Source organism: Oikopleura dioica, chromosome PAR, assembly GCF_907165135.1.
Source record: "Oikopleura dioica chromosome PAR, OKI2018_I68_1.0, whole genome shotgun sequence".
Lineage (NCBI taxonomy): Eukaryota > Metazoa > Chordata > Appendicularia > Copelata > Oikopleuridae > Oikopleura > Oikopleura dioica.
The window spans coordinates 86,501-92,500 of NC_137293.1; the positions used below are offsets into that span (position 1 = coordinate 86,501).

General features: G+C 43.1%; 2 non-coding genes and 1 pseudogene across 2 annotated transcripts in view; all 3 read left to right on the plus strand.

Annotated features, from left to right (window-relative positions):
- Positions 1-3,071: 3,071 nt before the first annotated feature.
- Positions 3,072-4,350, plus strand: LOC145706243 (small subunit ribosomal RNA; annotated as a pseudogene).
- Positions 4,351-4,624: 274 nt separating this feature from the next.
- LOC145706223 (5.8S ribosomal RNA) lies at positions 4,625-4,778 on the plus strand. Its single transcript, XR_014134661.1, has one exon. It is a non-coding gene; the product is annotated as a 5.8S ribosomal RNA (ribosomal RNA).
- A 198-nt stretch (positions 4,779-4,976) lies between these two features.
- LOC145706249 (large subunit ribosomal RNA) overlaps positions 4,977-6,000 on the plus strand; it is a 3,617-nt gene continuing 2,593 nt past the window's right edge. Inside the window, exon 1 of the ribosomal RNA XR_014134682.1 lies at positions 4,977-6,000. This exon is cut by the window's right edge and continues 2,593 nt beyond it. This is a non-coding gene — a ribosomal RNA (large subunit ribosomal RNA).

Here is a 6,000-nt window from a genome sequence, read left to right on the forward strand (position 1 = left end):
TTCAAATTTATTACGAAGAAGCGCTTTTAATGGTTTTCGGCTTGAGTTGGTGATGATGAGTTCTAGAATAGATTTTGCCTGTATGTATTTTTTCAACTTGTGGTTTTTAAAAAGCAATCAACGATGAGTACGTGGGAAGTCGTCTACACTCACCAAACTCAAAAAATTCAAGTGAAGCGCTGGTCAGATGGATATGTTAACTGTAAAATAACTCGTCTGAGACATCCAGATAAATGTTTTCTTCAGTCCCTGCAAAAGGAAATCGAGCAGCATTGTACACCCTTCAGTGCAAAAAGATCTACACATTTTTCACGCCAAAGGATCTTATTCCAAGGGAAGATCTGGAAATAAACGTCGGAGGATACGATGTCATTTTCAACGAAAGAGTCGACACTCCTGAGCCCATTGTCAAGATTGAGCTAAAAACAGGTAGGCTAAATGCTCGTTTCAACAAGAGAAATATTTGTAGAACCAAATGTGCCTGTTCAAAGACCTCAAACTGCAGTACCAATTCGACCAACATTCAGTGCCTCTAGCGCTGTTTTTAGACAGTCAGTTTCAACTTCTACTTCATCCATGATTAAAACTGAGCCGGAATCTACAGGATGTCGCAAACCAGTGTTCAAAGTGCCATCTAAGAAAGTTTTCCGACCACCGTGGGCAAATTCCGCTACAAAACCGACTACTTTCCATTCGAGCGATTCATTCACCGAGACGAGACATGATGAAGACGACCGGCCGCTGAGTGAGCTTCTTTCGCAGGAGCCGGCTTTTCGAATTTCATAAAATAAAGATTTCAATTTCCATCTAGTTTCTTAGCCGCCGCCAAGACAAAAACAGAGCGTGTCGAGGACGAGTCCTCCCTCAACTTTACTTTCACTAGCGAGGTCCCTTCTCAAATTCCCCTTCGATGCTCAACAGCTTTCTCGCAAGAGAATCCATTCGATTTTACTCAAGCACGCTCAGAAAATGATTCAGAAAGTATGTCAACTGTTTATTCAGCATCTTCATTTGCTGATGTCAAAACTCTTCAAAAGGAAATGTCTACACATGCTCCAAGGCATGAATCGCTAGCAAATGTGGAGCATCGCCCATCAACTGGCAAGAATCAAGCTTATAGTTTCCACAAAAGTCACTCATGAACGTTTCTTTAGAAATTTCCATGAATGATAAGCATAAACCCATAAAATCATTCGATAAAATATTCAGCTTGAAAATAAGATTCTATTCGTCCAAATGTTTCAAAGCCATCTTTTAATCTGATGCAGTCAAAAGTGCAAAGAACGCAACCAAAAGGTGTCCAAGAACCGGTTAAAATATCCGAGACGCCAGTTACAAAACCGAAACGAAAATATGTTCGTAAAAATAATGGACCGAGAAAACGAAGGATTAAAACTGAGCCCGGTGTACCGGTAAAACGTTTAAAAAACGCTTAAGGAAAAGAGAAAAACTGGCACCAAACAACGAAATTGGTTTCAGGATGCTATCTTTAGGTCAAACAAGAAATTGATTCCAGATAAAAAGAAAAATACCTCCTGTAAGTAATTCCCCGCAATGGCCATAGATAAATCTGCACTGTCGTCATTATTTTGGGAACTTTTTTCGGATTTATTCGCTGGTGGACTAACTCACTGGGGGATTTCCTATATTTATTTTACCGTTGTGGATCGCACGCCTTTGGACGAATTTCTAGCGAGACGAATTTCCAATAAAGCTTTTGGACGAATTCTTGCTAGACGAATTCCAATAAATTTTGTCTTTGGACGAATATTCAGCCGAACGAAATTCCAAGTTAGCATTTGGACGAATTTCAGCTGAACGAATTTCCAATAAAATCGCTACAAATTTTTAATTGCTACAAGCCGCCCACAAAAAAACCGATTACCCGACGATTAACTGGGGGGAAGGGAGTATCGCAAAATTATATAAAATTTATCTCTTCTCGCCAAAAAAAAAAATAAGTTAACCGCCGTCAGTGCATTGAAAATCAGACTTCAATTCTGCTCAAACTATCGCATAAATGATACAGACTGGATCCCGCATGGAAAACTGGGTATCATTCCTGGTCTTAAATCTGCTAAAATTAATTGGGTATCATTCCCACAACACAGCTACAGCAAAGCACAACCGATTGGGTTTCATTCCCACTGCATTAACAGCTATTTCTTCTGGTACGCCGCAAACTACCGTGCCCGCATAGAAGATCAAATCGCGCAAATAAAAATTAGCTTTATGAAATAAATCTGCGATCAGAAAAGAATATTTGAACATTGGTGGACTTTATCAAATCTGCATACTTCGCGCGAAAATTCTACTCATCACATGCTGCACCCGAATCTGGGGGGATGTTGTGGATTCGCTTTGCTCATCTCCAAATAAGGAAAGGAGATTCGCCGCACCTGTTCAAAATAACTTTCGCTTGGCCTCGGCCACTTTTTTGTACACTCTGCCAGACCGCTTGCTACAAAAATGCCGCTAATATTTAATCTTTAAAATTCGCAAAACTAGAGTCAATCTTTTCGCATCGCAGCAAATGCATATCCACAACACTTAGAAGAAATTTTAATGAAAAAATTTTAGGTGAGCACTTTTCAACTCTTAAGGGTGTCAATAACGATCGAATAAGGGTCTGTCTTATGATTCGACCAATAAATATCTTTTTATTCAGCCTTTGAGGATTCTAAATATTTTTTCAGATCTGAAATATCTCATCTGGGTCAGGAGATACGCAACATTCTATAGGCGCGCTAATGCACTAGCGTTCAGTAGAAATGCACTATTAGAATGGTCATTTTTTAATTTCCGTTTTTATATATCAAACAATATATTTTCTGAAAGCTTGGAAAAATCCCTATTTACTAATACCTAAATCGATAAGATAAGGTACTTTTTTCAAGATCGAACTGCGCGCCAAAAGTTGCAAACACCTGCACTTTGGCGCCGGAAAGGGGGATAAAAGGATTAATCAGTGCAAAATCTGAGCGCGCAGCGGGGAAGAAGAAGAGTTGTTCTATTATTCCTGTAATAATGGCCTCATTTGGAATACAGAAACTATTCTTTAATCGTCTTTAAAATTAGCAAAAATCGTTTGTTTACATAATGCATCCAAAAACATGCATGCAAGATAGCGTATACTAAAGTTGTTGCGGTTAAAAAGCTCGTAGTTGGATCTTGGAATGTGTTCAAGCGGGTCAGCTTCTGGCTGTTCGCTGCTTGACGTGTTCTTCTATTTGGTTTTGGTGCGGTGCGCTTAACTGCGTGTCGCTCCCGGCCGAAACGTTTACCTTGAAAAAAATTAGAGTGTTCAAAGCAGACCTGTTTGAGTCTGAATATTCGTGCATGGAATAATGAAATATGAATTCGGTTCTATTTTGTTGGTTTTCGGATCTCGAGTTAATGATCAAGAGGGACAGACGGGGGCATTCGTACTCTGCCGTTAGAGGTGAAATTCTTGGATCGGCGGAAGACGCGCAACTGCGAAAGCATTTGCCAAGAATGTTTTCTTTAATCAAGAACGATAGTCGGAGGTTCGAAGACGATCAGATACCGTCCTAGTTTCGACTGTAAACTATGCCAGCTAACGATCAGACAGAGTTCTCTACGACTTGTCTGGCAGTTTCCGGGAAACCAAAGCGTTTGGGTTCCGGGGGAAGTATGGTTGCAAAGCTGAAACTTAAAGGAATTGACGGAAGGGCACCACCAGGAGTGGAGCCTGCGGCTTAATTTGACTCAACACGGGGAAACTCACCCGGCCCGGACACAGTGAGGATTGACAGATTGAGAGTTCTTTCTTGATTCTGTGGGTGGTGGTGCATGGCCGTTCTTAGTTGGTGGAGCGATTTGTCTGGTTAATTCCGATAACGAACGAGACTCTGGCATGTTAAATAGTCGCGGAAGTGCGTATGCACTTGCCGAATTGACTTCTTAGAGGGACTAGTGATTTTAATTCACACGAGATTGAGCAATAACAGGTCTGTGATGCCCTTAGATGTTCGGGGCCGCACGCGCGCTACAATGAGTCGATCAACGTGCGTATATTTCCAAGGCCGAAAGGTCGAGGTAATCCGTTGAACCCGACTCGTGCTAGGGATAGGGACTTGTAATTGTTTCCCTTGAACGAGGAATTCCCAGTAAGCGCAAGTCATCAGCTTGCGTTGATTACGTCCCTGCCCTTTGTACACACCGCCCGTCGCTACTACCGATTGAATGGTTCAGTGAGATAATCGGATAGGTAACTCGGTGAGCAGCAATGTTTACCAAGCATACATAGAAGACGATCAAACTCAGTCATTTAGAGGAAGTAAAAGTCGTAACAAGGTTTCCGTAGGTGAACCTGCGGAAGGATCATTACTGGTCTTCGATCATTGCGCTTCGTGTGCTCTGATTTGAAACTCAAACTTTGCCTAGCGAGGGTTGTCACTGAGATTCATTTCGAGGTACTTCCCTTTGCCAAAATTTCCACCGGAGACAGTGCGTTCGCTTGCCTTTGTGTGAGTGAGCGCGTGTATCTGTCGCCGGTGCGCTTTTCATTTTACTAGTGATATACATTGTGTGCAGCTATGGATAGCACTATTTGTAGAGCTTCAAGTGCTTGAGACTTTTAATTGAAAAATTTTTAATGAAAAAGTCTTAGCGGTGGATCACTCGGCTCATATGTCGATGAAGGACGCAGCTAAATGCGAGAATTAGTGTGAATTGCAGGACACTTAGAACATCGAAACTCTGAACGCAAATTGCAGGTCCAAGTCTGACTTGGGCCAACGTCTATCTGAGGGTCACTATTACATCTACCACAGTGTGAATGCATTGTGAATATACGGGTGTGCGTTGCGAGCAATTGCGACGCTCGCCTTAGATTGAATTGAAGTTTACAGCTCGGCGCGCTAGCGTGTGCATGGGTTGACCAATTTTCTTTCAGAATGAGTGTCACCAATTGTACACGCGTTTATACAGTGCAATCGTAGCGATCAACTTTTTGACCTCAGATTAGTCGAGAGCACTCGCTGAATTTAAGCATATTATTAAGCGAAGGAAAAGAAACTAACAAGTATTCCCCAGTAATGGCGAATGAACAGGGAAAAGCTCAAAGCCGAATCGCTTTGTTTTTGGAGCAGGGCGCTATGTGGCATATAGCTCGAGCAATGGGTGAGTCGTGCGAGTTTAAGTACATTTGAATGTGTCTCTACCATAGCAGGTGTGAGTCCCATCTGACGAGCGCGGCAAGCTAAAGCGAGAGCTTAGAGTCGGGTTGTTTGGGAATGCAGCCCTAAGTGGGTGGTAAACCCCATCTAAAGCTAAATACTGATATGAGACCGATAGCAAACAAGTACCGTGAGGGAAAGTTGAAAAGAACTTTGAAGAGAGAGTGAATAAGTACGTGAAACCGTTGAGGTGCAAACGCAAGAGTTTCTGAAAGCGCGACGAGATTCAGCTGGCGCAGCAATGGGTCAGTGTACTTTTCGTCGTGCAACGGTGAGATGGGTTGTTGGTGCGTGATAAGCCGATTGAAAAGGTAGCTCTCTTCGGAGAGTGTTATAGTTCAGTCGAGTGATGGCCGCATCGACGACTCAGGAGGGCTTGGCTGCGCTTCGGTGCGACTCGGTGTGCTCACGTCGTGCGTTTAACTGCTGGAGACTCTGCTGAGTGTCTGGCGACTTGCGTGCGGCGAAAGGGTGCATGCGGAGATCTATGCCAAAGTGATCTTCACTGTGAATCACTCTTGTGACCCGTCTTGAAACACGGACCAAGGAGTCTAACACTCGCGCGAGTCATTGGGTTTACGAAACCTAGAAGGCAGAGTGAAGGTGAATGTAGGTTAGATCAGTGTGTGTTCGCACGCGCTGCGCATAACCGCCCGATGCGAGAGCTTTTAAGTTCTGTGTCGCGGAAGAGCGTGCGTGTTGGGACCCGAAAGATGGTGAACTATGCTTGAATAAGTTGAAGCTAGGGGAAACCCTGGTGGAGGGCTGTAGCGATTCTGACGTGCAAATCGATCGTCAA